Source organism: Cupressus sempervirens, chromosome 4 (assembly GCF_028749045.1).
Source record: "Cupressus sempervirens isolate cs-2001-9-10 chromosome 4, ASM2874904v1, whole genome shotgun sequence".
NCBI lineage: Eukaryota > Viridiplantae > Streptophyta > Pinopsida > Cupressales > Cupressaceae > Cupressus > Cupressus sempervirens.
The window spans coordinates 505,849,269-505,872,360 of NC_143121.1; positions in this window are offsets into that span (position 1 = coordinate 505,849,269).

A 23,092-nucleotide genomic window follows, 5' to 3' on the forward strand; every position below is an offset into this window, starting at 1 on the left:
GAGACTTCAAAGTTGGAGCATCCCCATCTATAATAATGATAATAATGCCTGTGAGAGACAATAATGACATGATACAAAAATAAGTTATAACTAAAATGTTTTTAACAGGGAAATTAAAACCACTAATGTTTTAACTAGATCATAAATTTAAAAAATGGATTGTTAGTGCAATAACAAACCTCAAGTATCAATATTGTCTAACTCGGGCACTCCAACTTAAGTTTATCATTTTTTTTGCTCAATACCCTACAAGCAAATACAACGAAATCATGATCAATTAGCATTATAAAAAAAACTTTAAGAAGACTTAGATCAACATGTTACCAATATGGTTGCAATTAGTAGAGATCAATTTTAGTGAATGAAGGCATGATCCATTTTAACAAAGGAAACAAAACATTACTTTTTAAAACATCAAAATGTAGAATATAGCAATAGTTAAAAAAAGGAACTCAATGATAGAATGTAAGTAGTGAATAATCATTGTTTGTAGCCACTTAAGCATCAATATCTCTTTGGTTTCTCTCCCTCCCATCCAAAATAAGATTCAACCACTATGAATCTAGATTGTGTGTGCAACAATGTTCCGTATGCATGGACAATATGCAAAGATGAAAAAATGTAACACATTTACATTAATGGATTGTATCAAAAATGCAAACATGTTGCATTTTTTTAGCTCCACCTGATGTCCTATGCATATCAATTGAGATTTCATATTGAACTGGGGCCTCTTTCTGCATTGCCTTAAACCAAGATAGATGAAACAAATTAATCCAAAATATAGATTTATGGAACAAGTGATGTGTAATAATGACCCAAATTGTAAAACCATTGGCCTGAGTTACATATATAAGCCATTATGGTCAAATTGGTCAAGGAGGTATGGGTAGAATGTGGTGTTCTTAGGTGTTGAGAATATTTTCAAGTCATATTGCACCTAGTTTATGAGGTCTAAAATGGTTTGGGTGTAATTCATTGTAAAATTTAAAAAAAAAAATCAATGTTGCTTGACAACATTGTCAACATCTAAATGCAATCTCCTTAAAAATGCAATAGGATCTGAGAAGTAACACATGATTGACCACACATTCTTTGATATATTGATTACAGACAAGATTACGTGCAATGATGGTGCTTTCAACATTTTTATGAGGATGGTGATTGATCCCTATCATTTTACAAAAGTGATTCAAAGCAACCATGGCCATTAGAGCCATTTGAATGACGTTTGAATAAAAAATGTGTCAAAATGTTCAAGGTTACCAATATGGACAAATAGGCCTAACAAGGGTTAATATATGGGATAAAGGATAGCTTTAGAGTTTAGTTGATGATTGATTCTAAAGAGGTAATAAGAGGCTATTTGATGCAATGGAATAAGAAATACATGTTAAAGTTGCAAAAATGGTGTAAGTTGTCAAATTCACAACATAAGGGATTAAGAAACAAAATCAATCTAATATGTTTATAGGGTAGTTACAAAGGTGGAGGTTGGTTTCAATAGATTGTATTAGTCTATAAAATATGTCAAAGCCTGATGATAAATGTAATGGTTGAATGAGTTTTGAGCATCAATTAAGAGAAAGATTCAACATATTTATATGTTTTGATTGACTTAACAACTCTTTAAAATGGTTCTTCCATGGTTGATCTATTAGTACCTAAATCATATTTTTTTGTGGATGAAATCCCAATGAATTCCCCTAAATGATATTTGTTTGTAGACAAATAGTTATCAAGGGTTCTAGAGTCCTAGTTTGTGGAATTAGTATACATTTCAAGGATGAAGTTGTGACAAGAAGAAAGGGATGACAATCATAAATTTTTATGTGATCGATACTTAGGTGTGATAAGAGATTCATGGAAAACCAATATGTGGAACATGGTGGTTGGATGAAGTTATTTGTTATAGGCTCTAACCATTAATAGGTCTTAATAGAGTCATTAAGTGATTGGATTATTAGTTAAGGGACTTGGTGTTGGTTCAATTAGTTTAGTGGTTTAAGAGGATATGTACGATGTGAGAATTTGTCTCTCACTAGAATAATTAAAGAAATTTTCCTTATACATGGGAAAAATGTGTTGAACCACTATGATTTGAGTCATGGTGGTATCAAAGCAAGGGATTAGATCCTTCCAAGTTGGTGAAGGTTAAGAGGAAGTCTAGGAAAGACAAAGATGGGTTTGATCAAATCAGAAAGAAATATGCTTGAAGCATAGAAATAATTAAAGAGATCTTTGAGTAATGGAAAGAAGAAAAGAGAGGAAGATTAGAAGAGGAAAAAATTGTGTGGGGAAAGGAGGTAGAGCTATACTACCGAGAAAGAGATAGATAATGAGGCTTGATGCCATAGAGAGGAAGATGGGGTTGAAGCAACAAAATGATGAACAACTAAAAAATGAGTTGGTTCAAAATGTTTTAGTGATGGATGATGAAGAAGATGAATAACCTAGTGTTGAAGAGATTCAAGGTGTTGAAGCAAATGTGGAAGACAAAGGTACTAGTGAAGACAACAAGGAAGCAATTCCTATAGGGCTTGAGTATGATGAGTTAGTGGTGTTTGGGATAATGATGAGTCCTTTGAGTGAGGAGAAGGGTATGGAGGCTAATGATGTAACATTGATGATGAATGAAGATTTATAACTCCAAAAGGAAAGACATGAGGTAAGTGACAATTTGGTAGAAGAAATTATCTTATTGAAAAGGATGCAATAGTGTTGGTGATGGGTCATAAGAAGATCATGGAGGTTGTACATGCTCCAAGAATGGAGATTGGATATTTTGTTATCACTAAGATAGAAGAGTGTCCTTGGGTGGCATACTTGGTGAGTTTACAGATGTATGCAACTAGGATGATGAAAATAAAGATGTCTGACCAAATGAAGAGCAATGAGTAGGATGGAGTGTTTACAATGCCAAGGAAGAATCTTCCCAAGCCATCTTCCCCCTAAAATGCCATTGCATGTGTAGAATCTCATAGTAGAATATTATCTTCAAGCAGTGAGATTGGCTATTTTTATAAAGTTGAGAAAAGTTTGTTTGGTGGAATTTGGTGATGACCAAGGGAGTCAATTAGACATGTCTACAACAACATCGAAGAAATGAAAGTCTCCTATTATTCCATGAATTTTAAAGAGATGAACCATCACATTGGATGGAAATGGATTATAAGTTGTTTTTAGTCCTTGTGTAGAAAATACATTAAATAATATTGTATTGACCATGACAGTGATAGTCATAGTAATATATTGATTCATTAAAGGTCATATCTATATGGTTGGGGAAAAAAAACATTGTGATTGACCTTGAAGTGCATGGAGGTTATTTATTTGGTTTGAAGTGTGTGTTAGGAAGGTTTGGATCCTTTCAGGTGTCACTGTTATGCCATAGTCACAATATAATATTTAAATCAAATTGTGATGGAAGTGGTCAAGCTTCCATTGGGAGTTTGTTCTTAAATCTTTTGTAATTGGCAAATGAGTTTGATCCATCTGATCCTATATAGAATGTGTTATGATAATTTAGTGAAGGCTTATTTGAGTGTCAAGTTGGTAAGGCATTTGGGAGGAATTGATGGGACTATATATTGTTCTTTAGTTTTGATAGGTTTATTTTAAGCTTCACTTGGTTTGGAGAATCTTTTCATATTCTCTACTTAACAAGGCCAACCACGTGAAGGTGGAAGCTCATTTGGCCTCTCCCCCCCACTATAATTACTCTAACTTTTGGGCATTAACAACTAAGTAAATATTTCATTCATTCATTTTAGAAGTATATCATCAAATCATTATAATCACATAACATTCATTAACATGACATAAAATTAATTAATATGTATAAACATTAATCAATAATTCATGAACACATCAATCATTATATTCACATAAAATTCATTAACAGGACATATAATTCATTAATACATATAAACATTCATCAATAATTAATGAACATGTCAATCATTATAATCACATAGCAATATTCAATAACAAGACATAAAAATCATTAAGAAGCAACATTCATGAAAAAACCATGAACACATTCATCATCAAACAAGCTTTTTAACATTCATTTCTTCTTTTGTATTCTCTTTTGTTGAAGATAAAGGATAATAGGCATATCATGACTATCTTCAGCATTCTCCTGTGGCTCTTGTGGTTTTGATCTTATGACATGAGGCTTCCTCTTCTTTTTTCATGGACAATGCTCATGTGCCCCTGCAATAAGAAATAAATAGGTTTAATTGTAAACATTTTTTTAAATGTTATAAATATTTCATTATTCTAAAGATATAATAGGATTTTTTTTACCTAATAGTGCCACATCATCTACTATCACATTTTGTTTAGCCCCAACCTCAACATGCTCAACACTAACATCATGCTTTGCATACTCAAAAATTATCACATAAAGGTTACACCAATTACAATTTAAGATGCTAAATTTTATTAATAATTACATAATTAATTTTCAATAGAAATTGAATATGTACTTGTATCATTTTGATGCACATCAAGGCCTTTGTCATGTGTAGGATATGTGCCTTGGTCATAATGAGTAAGATCTGTGTTGGGAGTAGAAGGCTATAGTGAGATGTCATGTGCATTGTTATCATTGTTCAAACTTAACATCATATAGATTATTTCTCATAAAGTTCTCAATTTTTGTTATTATTCATTAGGCCTATTTACTTGTGTGTGAACCAGTGCACCAGAATCTTCTTCATCTCTTTGGCCACTAGAATCTATGTGGTGGCAAGAAACCACTACTTTATAGCCTTGCTTGAAGCCAATTTGTTTGTCATCTTTTGTGTGAACTAGATTAAATTCAATTCCTTGCATTTTTTTCCATAATATCATCAATATTTAATATATTGCTTATTTTTAATTTATATTAAAATTTTGATATGAAATTTCATTTATTGCTACTTACAAGGTGTGAGTGAATTATCATATATCCACTAGAGCCAAGATGGTGTTGACCAACCTTCACTTTCCTAGCTTGTGTAGCCTTTGATGTGTCCTGCAGCTTGTATATGTAAACTTTGAAATATATTAGAAATTTTTTAGATTATATAAATATAAAGATCACTAATTTGTTCATAATTACATTAATACTATCACATACCTACTTTTGTTAGGTGGTGGGTTAATTCCTTTATCTCTTAGTCTTATATCTTTTGTGTCTTCAATGATTTCATTCCACTCCATCTCTAGAGCCATAGAAGGATGCTCATACTTTGGGTTGAGCATTAGAGCCTTTGTTTATTAGCCTCTCGTAGTCTTTAGATGTTTGCAATCTTTTTTAAGAATTTGGACACTGCTCAAAATATTTATACCAAAGAGCTCCTCTATAGTTTTTATGAGTTGATATTTTAATTCAAGGCCTTGCTCATTCCACCTTTTAACAAAAAGCAAAATTGTTAGATAAAACAATTAGTTCAAGCTATTTACCTTGAACATATTACAACAAATTGATGAATAGAAAATGTAGCAACCAATTATATCAAGCTACATATCTTTTACATAGTGTGGGCCCAAATATCATCAATGTTCAATCATAAAAAGTTTCATTAAAAGATTATCTCCTACAAAATCACTACAGGATCATTAGTCAAAAATGAGTTATAAATAAGTAAACTACAATCACACTCTAAATAATTACAATTTTAAAGTACCTAGAAGCTTAGGCAATTTTAAGGGAATTATATCTTTCTCGGCCATCAACAATGATGCCTCCAACAATCTAATAGAAGTAACAAGGGTTTTTCTAGGAAAGGCTAGTAAATTATCACCAGTATTGGTATCTATTCTATCATCATGACAAGGTGTACCTACCCCTACATAAAGTTAATCAATGTCATACTATAATCAAATGAACAAGAAAGTACAAATCAAACCATATTTAAAACATAACAAAATGTAGCAAAACAAGGATTTACCATCTCTTGTTGCAATAGGTGTGGATGTTTGCATGCACATCAACACCTGAAAAATAATCATATATATATATATATATATATATATATATATATATATATATATATATATATATATAAAATTATAATTTATTGTCTTTTTAAAATAACTATTTCAAAAAAATGACAACAGTAATATAAAATTGTCAATAATCAAGAAGAAAATAATGTCCCTTCTGATGAGTGAAAATTGAAATCACATACTTGTAGGAGTTACACTGGTATCCTCGTCGGGTGGAACAACTCAGTAAGGTCTCAAACATTTTTGTAACAAAATTTGCATAGTTTGGTTCATGATCGATAAATTAGTATAAAATGTAAAGCTTTATTGAACTATTGTCCTAGCAAAAGATTCATTGTTTCTTACTTCATGATAGTGTTCTCTATGATACAATTCATTTCTTGTGGCCTGTTTCTCTTCTATTGGATTTGGATCCATCACAAGCCAAGGAATTTATAGACTGATGCTCTTGAGGTCCTTTTTACACATACTTGTAGGGTCACTAGTATATGTGATGTCATTGTCACATAATATTATGTCCACCATATCAGCAACTATTTGCTCTTGTGTGATATGTTCTTTTCCCTTTCCCTAAGTATCATATTGTGACAAAAACATCAGTAAAACAATCAAAACAAGTCCAAAACCTTAACAAAAATAAAATAATAATATGACATTTTGTAAAATTGCAATTCAATAATTTTTTATACAAAAGATTTACTTATGCTGGAGAAGGGGTGGGAGTAACATCCCTACGTCTGTCATTTGATGGTTTGGCCATGTCACCCTGTGACAAAGAATATATATAAAACCATCAGCATAATGAAAGGAATAGTTGACTTAGAAAAATAAGTTTTTAATAAAATGGTATATTTTATATTAGAATTCTAATTGGAAGTAATTAGTTTAAATATTACATATATAGTACTTACAAGTCCCATGATAGTAACTTTCTTTATATCTATACAATTCAAATTGTAATCTATTAGTAGCTCTTCCCCTAAACTTATAGATTTTATCACACATACAGAAACATGATTTCCCTCATGCACTTGAAAATGCAATTGGGTCACTTATTAGTTGACCCAAGGCACTCACTATTTATAAAATCTACAATGTTCCCTATTGCTTTTGGCCTTCATCAATGTACACAGCAAGTCTTTTACTTTGATCATTTTCTTTCCATTGTAAATCATTTACTAATAGTGCATATGTACGCATTTTTTTATTGAACTATCTGCATCCAATTATTGTAATTGTAACAAGGTCCTACATACTCCACCAATTCAATAACTTTGTTATAACTGACCTTTATGTCATCCATGGAAAATAGGCTCAAATCATGTAATGATGATGGAGCTATGTGATATATCCTCTCATTAACACAAAAATCAATGTCAATTGGAGGTAATTCCTTGGGTACCCATTCTTTTTTAACATGTGTATTCCTGAAGGGGACTTTGATGTTTCCCTTTGTCTCATCATCATAAGAACATGACCCCCCTTGAGCAAGGAAAAATTGCATGCGCTTATTGCATTTTCTTCTAATATTTTGATCTCTAGTTTGTCTTTCTTTCGTAGACCTACTACTTGTTTGATTATCCTTTTCTATTCCTGCATTTCCCTCACTTGAGGAAGACAAATCTGATAGATACCTATTTGGTGGTAACTGTAATCCATCAAATGAGAGATATAGTTTAAGGAGAAAAATATTTATCTATAAAATGAGGCTAATATTGATGAAGTTTGCCTAAAGTTAATGTTGAAGGTAAAGAGAAAACATGCATGTAATAAACTTGTACCTCCTTATCCATGTCAATGTGTATGATCCTCATCAAAGGGGTATAGTTTTTTGCATATGTAAATTGATGACATGAAGAAATAGAAGTCTTATTAGCCCTTTTTGTGAACATTTGTTCTATAACATACTGAACTTTATCATCTTTTAGTACAAATGTTTTTAAACTTTTGATGTATAAAGTATGGACATAGGGTATAAAATGATAATAGGAATTATATCTGAAAAGGGGTTCATTTTGTGGTAAAAATATTTCTTCATGAATGTTTGATATGGGTAGATCTTCCTACAACTGAAGAGATTGCAAAAATTATTAGTTGAATAATTAGTTCCTTTTCTTTATAAACTAATAAATTAAAATAAACTTTTGTGGGAAGTCTTGTGTGTATTAAATGTTGATCACAGGGATACAAGCTAAGAAGGAGTTAATCAAAAACAAACTGCAAAGGAATAGTGCTAAGGCATTGATGGTATTAAAGAGAAGCGTTATGACACTATAGCAACTAGAAGACTTGACAGAAAATTCAAAAGGGACCTATTTTAATGAATAAAAAAGTGAGACCTGATAAAGTGGTTGAGCAAGAAAGCAAGCATCAAAGTGATCAATTAAACATGAAATGTACGATACCTGGATTCTTGGAAGCTATTTAAAGACAGATAAAAGAGCAGATCTAGAATTTGCTATGATCTATATTTGTGGGGAATTTAAGGGATAATTAATGTCTTTACAAATTTCATGTTTGCAGTCTTAAGTTGTAACTGACTTTCCTTCATGAGGAAGTCCTAATTTTAGGAGTTTGTTGTTCTTCCTTCCTTTTAAATAAGACCTCGTCTCTATCTATGAGGTTAAGTAGTGAGTAGACAGACAAAGTCGAGAGACATCTTGTTGTTCTCCCTGAGTTATTGTAAAACTGCATATTTGAATGAATACATGCCTTTGTTGAGTTTCTACACTTTTATCTGAGCTTTTCTTCCCTTCATTCTTCCGTGGGGGCCCACGCGGAAGGTGGAGTTTACTTTAGTAAGTAGGAGTTAGACTCAGTTTTCTAAGTTAAGATTAGAACTGTTGTTCCTACAACCACTAGAAAAAGAACCAGTCATTGTCCCTGCAGCAGTAGGTGATAGATGTATGGTTAAATAATTAGAATTTCCTTCCAAGTATTAAATATTTTTCTTTCATTTGGATAAACTACATTACTTTAATGGTTATTACATTCAAGGTAGTAGTGACTTTTAGCGAAAATTAGAGCATATAATTTGCAGACATCATCTCAAGTTCACGCTCTCGGATTGAAATTTAATGAAAATCAACATAGTACTTTGGTAGTAAGGGATGTCCAATCCTACAACTAAAAAGGTGTCATATTGATTAGACATATTTTTGGTGTCATTGTCGGGGATGGTGTCAGTCTAGTATTCACTATTGAGTCATTTAGTTTCATTTTTAGCATACTTGCATGCATAGTAGAAGAGACCATCTTGGAAGATTTCTTCCCAACTTCAATCAAGAAGATCCTTTTTATCCTGACCCTGAAGAAAGAGAAGAGAGAGAAGAAATAGAAGAAGAACTATTTGAGAATGTATTTGCAGAAGTACCGAAACAATTACAATCACCGACCACATTCGAAGAATCCTTCCATTTGAATAATCTTTTTACTGAGCTAGAATAGCAAGATAATCCATTGGCTCTAGTCATTTATCAGCCACTACTAGGACATCCACAAATGGCAGCAGCTCAGCCTACCTTTCCCTTTCCAATTCCTCCTTAGCAAGGTAATCAAAATCTGAAAAATATACCTTCAGTTGCCCTGCCTAAATTCTATGGCCTTATTACTAAAGATCCAAAAACTTTTCTGTTTGAATTTCACATCTTTTGTCGAAGTTATGACTACACAACTGATGCCCATAAGCTGAAATTCTTTCCATCAACTCTCAAAGAAGCCGCTTTAAGATGGTTCATGAGTCTAGGTGCCAATGTTGTGACAGATTGGCCAACTATGAGTAACATGTTCCTTAATAAATATAAGGAATACTACAAAGGCCATGATTTGAAAGGAGATGACATTTTTAAAATGTCACAAAAGGAGGATGAGACTTTGGAGGACTATGTTTCCCAATTCATGTTTAACCTACAATGCAACACACAACATTAGTTGAACGAGGAGTCCCAAAAGCATCTCTTTCTGAAAGAAGTGCATGACAGGAGTATGGAAGCTTTACACTTAATGGCTGGAGGTGACATTACACAAAAGACGTGGGCTGAAATCTGGAATATTTTTTTGAACTATTCCAGAGAAACAACAAAAAAAGGATGAGGTTTGAGGGACTTACTCGAAAAAAATCTTGGGGCGACAGTATCTAAGACAGAACTATCAAACCTCTTGTCAAATTTCAAGCAAGACATCATTAATGATGTTTCTACACAATTGGATACCATGCAAGCACAAAGGAAGAAGGAGGATGTTGATAGTATGTTGGCAGAATATTGCCCCCATTGTAAAGAAAAGAAATGCAACTACCAATGTAAACCTATTGCTAGCTTGGAATCACAACATGTGCCTACTGAGTTCAAGGCAATTGATGAAGACAGGGAAGTCCTCTATGTTGCTCAAAGAAGGTTGTGGGCTCCAAGATTAGGTATTCCTCAAGAAACCACCATTTCCTAGTAGGTTAACAGAGAAAATCCTGCCAAGCAAAAATCAAGCTGCACTAGACTTACTTGAGCAACTCAAACAAATGACGGTAAAAATTCCCTTGCTTGATGCAATAAAGGAAGTACCTATATATTCAAAAGCTATTAGAGAAGCCTGTGTTAAAAATCTAGGAAGGAAAAAGAAAGACCTAAAGACTATCCATGTCCTTGGACAACTTTCTGATCTTATGCTTGATAACTACAAAATGCCTAAGTATGCAAACCCTGGAAGCCCAGTAGTGACCCTCACCATTCAAGGAGTGCAAGTGTAGAACATCTTAATAGACCTAGGAGCATCCATCAATGTAATGACCAAGGAAGTAGTGTCCAAATTAAGCATCATTGGTCTCAGGCAAACACCAAAAATCTTGCAACTAGCAGATAGTTCTACCATCATTCCTGATGGTATGCTAGAAGATGTCACTATCACATTACATTCATGTGAGTATCTAGTTGATTTTGTCGTACTCTCTCCAAAAACAAGTACTGGGGGATACCCTATCATTTTAGGATGACCATGGTTAGCCAAAGTAGATGCTTATATTGCATGTCGATCAGGGAAAATAACTATTTTAGATGGAACGAACACTAAAAATTTAACCTTGTATTCGCCTACTTAGCCTTTGCTGCAGGATGATCAAGTTGTCTGGCCAAATATGGATGACTCTAATATGGACATAGATTCTATTCAACAATTGATGATGATCTCACGGGACTCATTTATAAACATTAAAGAAGAAGATGATATTATTTCTTCTATCATAATGAATGAGTATGGAACACAACTTGAGACATCTTCTAAACAAAAGTGTGTCTTAGAAAGCATTCTACCTTTATCTGTTGAACTTCATTATTTTGAGTCTGCACAGCCTATGCATTTACTCCTACCACATGAGATAGATTCACAACCAATTGTGCAAATTTCAATGGTTGATAAAGTAGTCAAAATAGCAATTGTTCTAGGAAGATAATTAAATATAAGCAAGTCCTTATCTCAGGCACAACATCATAATACCCTGTAGCTACTACAAAAGCACCAAGATGCTTTTGCTTGGCAGTATACAGATATGAAAGGTTTGGATCCTACACTCTATACTCGTAGAGTTTATATTAGTCCAAATTGTAAACCTGTGAGACAACCTCATCATAGGATAAACCCAACATTTAGGGATATTGTCAAAAATGAATTGCAAAAGCTACTTAATGCCAGCTTCATATATCCTATTTTAGATAGCCAATGGGTTTCACCATTGGTTATTGTTCCCAAAAAGGGGGGAAAATGATGAGTTTGCATAGATTATAGAGAACTTAACTCGGCTACTAAAAAGGATTGTTTTCATTGCCTTTTGTTGATCAAGTTCTTGACAATCTTGCAAGAAAAAATTACTTTTCATTCTTGGATGGGTTCAGTGGCTACAATCAAATCCAGATAGCACCAGAGGATAAAGAAAAGACCACATTCACATGTCCATGGGGAACATTTGCTTATGCTATCCTACCATTTGGTTTATACAATGCACCTACAACTTTCCAAAGAGTTGTTATTAGCATTTTTTGACATATCTGCAGATTGTTTGGAAGTGTATATGGATGAATTCACCACATATGGACAAAAATTTGAAGAGGCCAAGGAAAACTTGGAAAAGGTTTTACAAAGATGCAAAGACTATAATTTGTCTTTAAACAGTGAAAAGTGCTTTATGATGATGTAAGAAGGAGTGGTGTTGGGACTATTTCCCCTAAAGGAATTGAAGTAGATCCAGCAAAAATAGAAGTCATACATACATTTATTGTACCAGCTAAATTGAAAGAAGTCAGGAGTTTTCTAGGACATGCAAGATATTATTGGCATTTTATCAAAGATTTTAGTCAAATTGGAGCACCTTTATATAAATTGCTTTGAAAAGATGCAGAATTTGTATGGGATTCAGAATGTACAAAAGATTTCCTGTAGCTTAAGGAAGTCCTCTCAACAACACCAATGCTCTGAGGACCAAATTGGGAGTTACCTTTTCACATACACACAGATGCTTCAGATCATGCCATTGGAGCAGTACTTGGTCAAAAGATAGATTCAGTAGAACATGCAATTTACTATATCAGCAAAAGTCTTCAAGGAGCCAAGTATAACTACACTGTGACAGAGAAAGAACCACTTGCTATAATTTATGCTCTAAATAAATTCAAACATTACATTATAGGATACCAAATATTTGTACATATAGATCACTCTGCTATCAAATATCTGATGAACAAGCCAGCAATCTCTGGACGATTGGCTCAATGGTTGTTACTAATGCAAGAATTTGACATCACCATTATTAACAAACTAGGTAAAGCAAATGTTGTAGCTGATTTCTTGTCTCGTCTTCAAACACCTGATGATCTTGCAGCCATAGAAGATAGCTTTCCTGATGAACATCTCTTCCTTTTGTTTGCACAAAACCCTTGGTATGCTGACATTACCAACTATCTAACTACTGGCAAAACTCCTCCACATTTTTTTGCAAAAGAAAAATGATTGCTGGCATAAAAGAGTTTTAATTTCTCATGGATCTCAGGATTCATGTTTTATATTGGACTAGACCAAGTAACACGAAGATGTCTTAGAGAGGATGAAACATATAATATTCTTTGTGATGGTTATGATGAGCCCTGTGGTGGTCACTTTGCTAAGAAATAGACTGCATTAAAGATTTTGAATACAGGTTATTATTGGCCTACACTTCACAAGGATGCAGCTCAATATACAAAAAAATGTGATAAATGTCAAAGAATGGGTTAACCGAAAAAAATAGGTAAAATGCTCTTGTAGCCATAGATAGTAGTAGAACCATTTGATAAATGGAGAATTGATTTTGTTGGCCCTATTGAACCACCATCAGAAGGGAAAAGTTACATACTAGTTTGCACTGATTATGTTACTAAGTGGGCCAAAGCAAAACCCATGAAGCATCCTTGTGACAATAATGTTGCAAAGTTTTTATACGAATGTATCTTTACTAGATTTGGTGTTCCAAAAGAATTACAATCAGATCAAGGGCCTCAGTTCAAATCTAATCTGATAGCACCACTCATGGAGGAGTATAAAATTCAACATGGAAAATCATCTCTATATCATCCACAAGCCAATGAACAGGTAGAAGTGACAAATAGAGAGCTAGAACATATTCTCACTAAAATAGTGTCTTTGCATCGCAAAGATTGGGAAGCTAAACTTCCTGAAGCCTTATGGGCATACAGAACAACATGGAAATCCACTATTGGGTTTATGCCTTTTCAACTCCTATATGGAAAAACAGTTGTTATGTCTATTGAATTTGAACATAAAACTCTATGGACAGCTTTGGAACTTGATATTAGCCTTCCTGCAGCACAACAGGATCGCATTTTGCATCTCAATGAGTTGGATGAATGGCAAAAATAGCTCTTCATAACATAGAATTAATTCAGAGTCAAAGAAAGCAATGGCATGACAAATTTATTAAAGACAGAGAATTCTCTGTTGATGATTGGGCGCTCTTGTATGATTCACGATATTAGCACCACCAAGGCAAATTTTAGACTCGATGGCTTGGTCCCTATGAAATCATTGCAATTTTTAACAATGGATTAGTTTAGCTATCAACAATTGATCTGATCAAATTCAAACTCCTAGTTAATGGGCATTGCCTGAAGTTATATCATAAACCAGCAACCCGAGAAGAATTTCTTCAACAGTTCACCACAACAGAAACATCTCTTCCTACAACCACTCCGTCTAAGTCTCCCACTCAAATGCATGTAGCCCCTTGAATTTATTTTCAAGGCCTTCATAATAAAAATTTCACACTCATGTGAAAATTCATTCCTTTTCCACCTCATTCCATCCCATCTTCTTGTCTTTTCATCATCACGCCATCTCACTTTCTTTCTCTCGTACAAAAATATTTAGTCCATCCTTCCTATCGCACCTCAGGTCAGTCACACTCGACCCCTTTGCATTTATTTAATTTATTATTTATTTAGAAAAGCATGTTATTTTGATTTTCAAAATTTGCAATCTTTACGATCTGGTGGGACCCAGTCTCTGCTAGGTTGGGGGCTGGGAAAATTGAAATCATGAATGCAAATCAAGAAAATCTTAAGTTGGCATGTAGGATGTATGAGGAACGGTCATTTCAGTAATAAGTTGGCACTCCTTTGTACTTTTGAAATGTGTGAAATAATGTAAAGAAGGCTAACCATTAAATCATGATTTCACATAACCCCTCATTAATATGGCATAAGTTTTTTAGCACGATCTTTATCCTCATTATGGTTTGGTGATTAAAATGTTGTCATGAAGTACTAAAGGATGTGATGTTTGGAAAGTATTGAAGTATTTCAATTTCCCTTTGAAACCCTTGTAGCTATCACCGCCCATACTGTCAAAATCACTTGTAGTGAATTTTCCTATAATAGCATTTTTTTTTTCAAAAAAATATGTGTGGAGAACCTCAACGACATGAACCAGTAGACCACAGAGTCTTACTGGCAAACCTAGCAACATGTAGTTTGTTTCAACAACAAGGTTGGCTGGCTTATTGTCTCAGTTTGAAGAAGTTTGATCAGGAAATTGTGCTCCAATTTCATAATACATTGAGGGATGAATATGAAACTGTTAAGGACATTCAAATAGAATTCACCAAAGAATTGGTCGTAGAATTTTTTGGGTTACCCACAAATGGAGAATGTTGGACAGAGGACATGGATGCACGACAAAAAAAAAAGAAATTCTCAGTACCTGGAGATCCTCAGCTGGAGGAAAACAAAAAGAAAGGTACATTACAATTATCTCTCCCTCTACAATTCATCCACCCTGGTGAATTTATCATAAGATATTTTACCTGTGAAGGAAGGTGTTCCTATTTGCATGCTGTTCATTTCAAAATTTTGAGTGGTTTGTGGCATGGTGATTGTCTTGTAAATCTCCTAAATTTCCTTTATACTATTATCAAAAGGCAAGCTACCTATGTATAGCAAGGCAAAACCTAGTCAGTATCCCACCATTTCTTGATTAGGGCTATAATTGAAAAGGAGTTGACTAGGCAGCACTTGGGAACATGGGATGATTTTGTAAAACTAAGGACAGAGGGACCTAAAAGGGGTGGACCTAAAGGGCAAGGAGTGGGAACAAGAGAGAAAACTATTGTAGGAGTTAGGAAAGTAGTATATAGAATGGCTCAAGAAGCTTCAGCTTCTAAATTTGTACCTAAAATTGCAAAAAGGAAAATTTTGGCCGCAGAAGCCTCAACTTCTAGGAAGAGAAAATCATGCGCAGTTGTCGTAAGGGAAAGATCAAAAGAAGTATCTATAGTATCACAAGAACTTACACTTAACCCGAATAAAGGGAAATCTGTCGATAAGGGCAAGAAACCAATTTCTACCCCAAGTTCTACTCCACGACGAGTCACCAGAATGTCTAGGGTAAATTTACTCCTAAACATGAAAATGATCTTGACAAAATTCCCGCAAAACCAAATAGACCTATTAATGTTGATAGTGACACGGAGTCCTCAGAGGAAATAGTGTCCAAGTTTAAACAGCAAGTAGACGAAACTAATAATCTACCACTAGAGGAATATCCATCTATTGCACAAGAAATGGTTTAGGAAATTGTTGAAACATTTCAAGTTAAAATGACTATTGGACCCTATCCTACAGCTGTTGCCCCTTCAGAAAAAGTTGATAACACTATTGCCTGTCAAAATAAAAGCTTTATTGAACGTCAGCATTCTCAAGATGACAACACTACTGACCACCACCATCCTGAGCACTGCCTTGAAGATTATAAACCTATTGTCTATCATCATACACCACCAGACATTTCTACTCCGTTAACAGCCAGCTTTAGTTTGTACCAACAATTTGAATGGGAAAAAGAAAACTAGGACCTAGAAAGGAAGCAATTGGTCAAAACTATTAGGGAACAAGCACAGCAAATTAAAGAGAAGGATAGTGCAATTATGGTCCTTCAAAAATGTGTCATGAATATTATAGAGCTCATTCCAGAGCTTGTAAATTGTAGGTCCCCATCTCCAATTTACACACTATTCCTAAAGGAGCAAATGATTAATTTTCAATTGTCTTGAATTACTCGAGGGTTGAACCCTTCCTTACACATTCCCCAAGAATTCTATGCAGCATTCAAATCAGTTTCGATGACTCTACAGAATCTCCTCTGTGAGTTATATGTTCATAATCTTGTTGTTTTGAATGATAAAGATTAGAATTCATTGTTATATGTGGGAGATGTACAATTTAGGGCCGTTATGTCATGGATGTAGAATGAGATTAGTCAAGAGAACCAGGCTGCTCCTTATAGGGAAAAGGAAATGTTTGAACCATTGTACATTCGGCCAAAGGTACAAAACACTCACAGAGTATTCTTCGATTGGCTTTCTATTAACAATAATCAAAGTGTTGCTACCAAAATTCACCCTGTCCGCGAGCAGGCATTTCTAGATTGGGAGCAGCATTGTTCTACAAATGCCCTTGATGCTATACAAGCCTCCTTTCAAAGATGGATCCAATTGCCAGAAGATCTAAAAACAAGAGAGTTGCACTCTCCCCAAAATTTGGAGTTGGCCATCAGCAAGATGCCCAAGTATCTAATGTTAGGTAGAAGTTAGAAAAGTTATTGGGTACCTCTTCATTTCCAACCACCAATACTCTTGCATCCTATGCTTGGAAAGTATGATTCATTTTTTGAATATAACATGATTGACGAAGAACATAAATGGGAAAGGTTGAAACAAAATCATGAATATTTTAATTACAAAGCTCATGAATCAGGGGAGAAAATCACCAATGATCTCAGGCTACGGATGAGGATCAAAAACCTATAGATGTTGAAGGGACCAACCTCAAGAAGGTTGGGGGGAAAAATGATGACATGAAGAAATAGAAGTCTTATTAGCCCTTTTTGTGAACATTTGTCTATAACTACTAAACTTTATCATCTTTTAGTATAAATGTTTTTGAACTTTTGATGTATAAAGTATGGACATTGAGCATAAAATGATAATAGGAATTATATCTAAAAAGGGGTTCATTTTGTGGTAAAAAAATTTCTTCATGAATGTTTGATATGGGTAGATCTTCCTATAGCTGAAGAGATTGCAAAAATTGTTAGTTGAATAATTAATGCCTTTTCTTTATAAACTAATAAATGAAAATAAATGTTTGTGGGAAGTCTTGTGTGTATTAAATGTTGATCGCAGGGATACAAGTTGAGCGGGAGTTAATCAAAAACAAACTGTGAGAGAATAGCACTAAGGCATTGATGGTATTAAAGAGAAGTGTTATGACACTGTTGCAGCTAGAAGACTTGGCAGCAAAGTCAGAAGGGACCTGTTTTAATGAATAACAAAGTGGGACCTAATAAAGCGGCAGAGCAAGGAAGCAAGCATCAAAGTGATCAGTTAAACATACAATGTACGATACCTGGATTCCTGGAACCTGTTTAAAGACAGATAAAAGAGCAGATCTAGCATTTTCTATGATCTATATTTGTGGAGAATTTAAGGGATAATTAATGTCTTTACAAATTGCATGTTTGCAGTCTTAAGTTGTAACTAACTTTCCTTCATGAGGAAGTCCTAATTTTAGGAGTTTGTTGTTCTTCCTTCCTTTTAAATAAGACCTCGTCTCTATCTATGAGGTTAAGTAGTGAGTAGACAGATAGAGTCGAGAGACATCTTGTTGTTCTCCCTAAGTTATTGTAAAACTACATATTTGAATGAATACATGCCTTTGTTGAGTTTCTACAGTTTTATCTGAGCTTGTCTTCCCTTCATTCTTTCATGGGGGCCCACACAGAAGGTGGAGTTTACTTTAGTAAGTAGGAGTTAGACTCATTTTTCTAAGTTAAGATTAGAACTGTTGTTCCTACAACCATTGGAAATAGAACCAATCACTATTCCTGCAGGAGTAGTTGCATAGATGTATGGTTAAATAATTAGAATTTCCTTCCAAGTATCTAATAGTTGTCTTTCCTTTGGATAAACTAAATTTCCTTAATGGTTATTGCATTCAAGGTAGTAGTGACTTTTAATAAAAACTAGAGCATATACTTTGTAGACATCATCTAAAGTTCATGCTCCCGGATTGACATTTAATGAAAATTAACATAGTACTTTGGTAGTAAGGGATGTCCAATCCTGCAACTAAAAAGGTGTTATATTGATTAGACATAAATCATTTGTCTTAAGTTGGTTACAAATTACATGATACTAATGCTACAAATTACATAGAACATAACATGAATAATATGAAAACATCATAATTGTTATATACTTTTTAATTCATTACCTCTACAAAAAACATGTTATAAGTAATTAGCACTGAGAATTGAGCATCATAACAAATATTTCAACCTAATCAACACCTAATACATTTCCATTGATCATCTTCTCTATCCATCTCATCATAATTATTGCCATTACCATCCAAATCATCAGAATGACCATCGTCATCATCATGATCATCACTATGACCATCGTCATCATTTTTGTCATCATCATCATCACCAATACCATCACCACCATGATCATCATTGCCACAAATATCATCATCGTCATCATCAATGCCTACACCATCATCATGAACATCTTCACCATCATCATCATCATAATCTTTTTATTTATCTTTGCCTTCATCATCATCATCATCTCCTTCTTTATCTTCACCATCACCATCATCATCATCATCATCTACTTCATCTTCCACTTCTTGGGTATCTTCTTCTTCAATCACATTATACTTTACTGGTCTCTCTCTTAGATCATGTCTAACAAAAAATGACCAACCCAGTTTATGTAGAGTGCCAAAGTAAAAGAATTGATCACATTGGCTTGGAAGAACATAGGGCTCATTTCCAACTAGCTCAAATGACCTTGTATTAATCATTGTTAATCCATTATTATGTTCTATAATAGTTCTATTAGGATCATTTTGATTCAGTTGTAGCATGTACCATTTGACAAAAAATAGAAGTAGTTTGAAGGATTTAAAGTCACACTCAATTATATCATCCAAAATTTCATAGTATATGTTTTTAGATTGTTGAAGATGCATGTCATTTCTAGATGAAATATTGGTAACCTCAAAGACTCCAGTTATCCCAGAATCTTAAGTTCTCTTAGTATGATCCACCTTTTTAATGCAAAATTTATGGCCATCATAGTACATAGCTTTCTGGTGCTTGACATGTTATTTTTCAAACATGTCAAAATTATGCATACATCTGTGAGTTGACATTTTAAAAAAAGATCCTGATAGATTAACTTATACATACTTTTCCACCTCTTAAACTATTTTCTAGATCAATTACCATTGGCATAACATTTGGATCTCTATTGTGGTGAGCTTCTTTAACCAATGAAGCAACACCTTCCCATATTAATGAGTGATCATTTTATTGAGATCGTTCAATCCATACCATCATCCAATCAATATTGTTTGCAGTATACAAATGAAGTGCATCCCACTCAAGAGAAACCCTATAAAATAAATAGACCAATTAGAAACAACTTATATTGATGATTGATAATGAATTAACTACAATAACATCTTAGAATTACCTCTTACTTTCCTCAATCTACCTTTCCCCATCAATACTCCCCTTTGAATCTATTAATAGAGTTGGGATCCCAAATACGATCTACATGGATCTTTGATGCAAATTTGGAAAGATGTTTACTACACCAATGTCTAGTAGACCATATATCCCTCAAAAATAGAACCCTTGGGATGTATTATTTGTTGAACCAAGCCCTTCAAAAATTTCAAGTGTCTCTTAACCATCCACATTGACCTAGTTGGTAAAGGTCCACACAATTCAATCTTTTCAACTAGATGTATGAGGTTATGTTCTTATGCATTGAAAAAAGTTGAAGATAGACAATTTTGCATCTCACACAAAAGCTGAGGAATTTTCCTCTTCCAATGCTTTATGTCTTTGTTATCAATTTCTTTGAATAAAAATCACCTAAAAGATATTCATTACACAAAAATGTATCAACGAGACTCCACAAAAAATTATAGAAAAAAAAGAGAGATGCAAAAATAATATTTATACAATGAATCTAAAAAATAACACTTCTAACCTCATGTATTTCCCAAGATCATATATAGCGTGTTTGACACTCACGTTGTTGAAATTGTGTGGGAGAGATAGAGGTAGAACATAATGCAATAATAATAAAATGATCTTTTCAATATAATGAAATAAAACAATCAAAAGTACATGATGTTTTACAAATTTATTGTAAATAGAGAAGAACATGAATTACCATGAAGAAGGTATGCCAATCATATATTTTCAACCCTGATCGAAAATCACCTTTCTTCGATATGAGCCTTCTTATGTTTTTAGCAAATCCTATTAGAAATTTAGTTTTTTTTTTGGCTTCAAATATGGCATCACTTTATTGTTGCATTAATAACCAAGGAATGACACTCATATTAATCCATTTTCCATTTCTATTTGATTCAAAGAAAAACTTAAATGCATGATTGGATTCATCAATGTCAATAAAAATTTTGACCATTTTTTCTTTGTCACACCTTCCATCCAATATTTTATGTAGTGTCTATGTTACATTCCTTCCAATATACATAGCATGAAACAAATGCACTATTGGGAGGTGCTCATACTAGGAAAACCTACTAAATTATCTAAGATAGCTTTTAAGTCCTTTTGGAAGTTGCTCATCAATGCCTTAAAAACCTTCATAAAAATCAATTACATCATTACTAAACAAAAGATAGTATCCAAATATTAATTTCATACAAAAACCTACATCATATGGAATGATATCACCTCGATGATTCATTCTATTGTATTCTAACTTTCACATGTGAGGTGTCATTTTTCATGGCTTTGATGTTGTCTCTTCTTTCCCATTGAAAACATTTTTTTGGTAATTTGATACAATCTATGCTCATCAAACTCCTACTTTTCTAACAAAATTAAATGATGAGATTTCATTTTTGGACCACAAATTGAAGATTCATATTTACAATTATCACACGCAACTTAAACATACAATGAAAATGTGTTAGCACTATTACATACCAAAAATATGTGTTAACCGTTTTACTTATCACAAAAATATGTTAGTCCAGGGGCATCATGTATTGTCCATACAAAAATTGCACAAAATTAAAATTTTCTTTCACCAATTGGTGTAGAGATGTCATACATAGTGACCCCATTCCATAGCTCCAACAACTCATCAATCAAGGGTTCAATATATACATTCATATCTTCCACTTGGTACTTACCTAGTTGAATGAACATAAACAAAACATAATTATTATGGTGATTTTGATACTATATTTATAAGTTAATTTAGATGACTATTAAATGGAAAAATACCTAGTACAATCATTTCCAACATTATGTGTGAACTGCCTCACAATAAGTGTTCCATAGTCATGCACTAGGCATGGCTTAGGAATAATATATTCAAGCTAAGGACTACTTTTCCCCTACCATGAGGTGCATTTAGATTGTCAACACAAGGACGTATACTTGAAATGGTTGGCACAATATGTGCACTAGGTACCTTGATGAGTCATTATGCTTGTGCTGCAGAAAAGTAAAAATGCAAAGGAAGGAAACTACACTACTGCTATGGAAAGGAAAATATTGAATCTATGAATGTTGAAAACACAATGACAAGATAATAGAGATTCCATCTTGACTCATCCACTAGTCTATTCTCATAGATGCTGCAGGAACGTTCATGAAGTGTGATGCTACAGGAAGGAATTAACTAGCTACGTCTTACTTAAAATACTGCTAATGCTAGTAAAATGAATCTATTCTATCCTAATCTAATCCACCTTCCAAGTGGGCCCCCTTGGTTGGCTTCTTTAATCTACCAATGCAGGATAGAAGCTAAAGAGAACTAATTCATTTCATTAATCAGTCATTACATGATTCATAATTGTAAAACACAACTACAACAAACTGTGAATTAGTGTTCTCTGTTACTTGATAAAACTTATCAAAAATTAAAAACTTTTTCACACAAGAGTCGATCCCGACATATATAGGCAATCTACTCTATATTACATAATAGAAAAGTAATTGTCCTAAGTTAAGTCTGCAGGAGAGAATATAGGAGAACAACTGAAAGCGAAAAGGAAGGATAACAGAATTGAGGAGGGAGCAATGAAGTCTCAGCATCCACTTGTTACAATGTAAATATAGAGAAGGAAATGGCTCATAAAAGCTCCTCCTTATTCACTACCATGTTTCTTGGAGTGGTTATAACTTATTTTTTGTGGTTGTTCCTTGATGCTCGTTTCTCCTTGAATGTTGTCGGCAACCAACTTCTGGATTCTTTTGCTCATCCTTTAATCCTTATCATAAGGTTAGTTATGATATAAGACATATTTACAAATAAACATCCATCAAACTAAATTCAAGCATAAGAACGCACATTTGGATATTTATATGAAATACTACATATTAGATATAATTTAGGCAAAAGATGACATAGTTTTTCTACCCCATAAATCATAAAAGGTTTATCAAACATAGGCTTATAAGTGTTAAAACAAGGATAAATGGAGTATCACAAAGTATC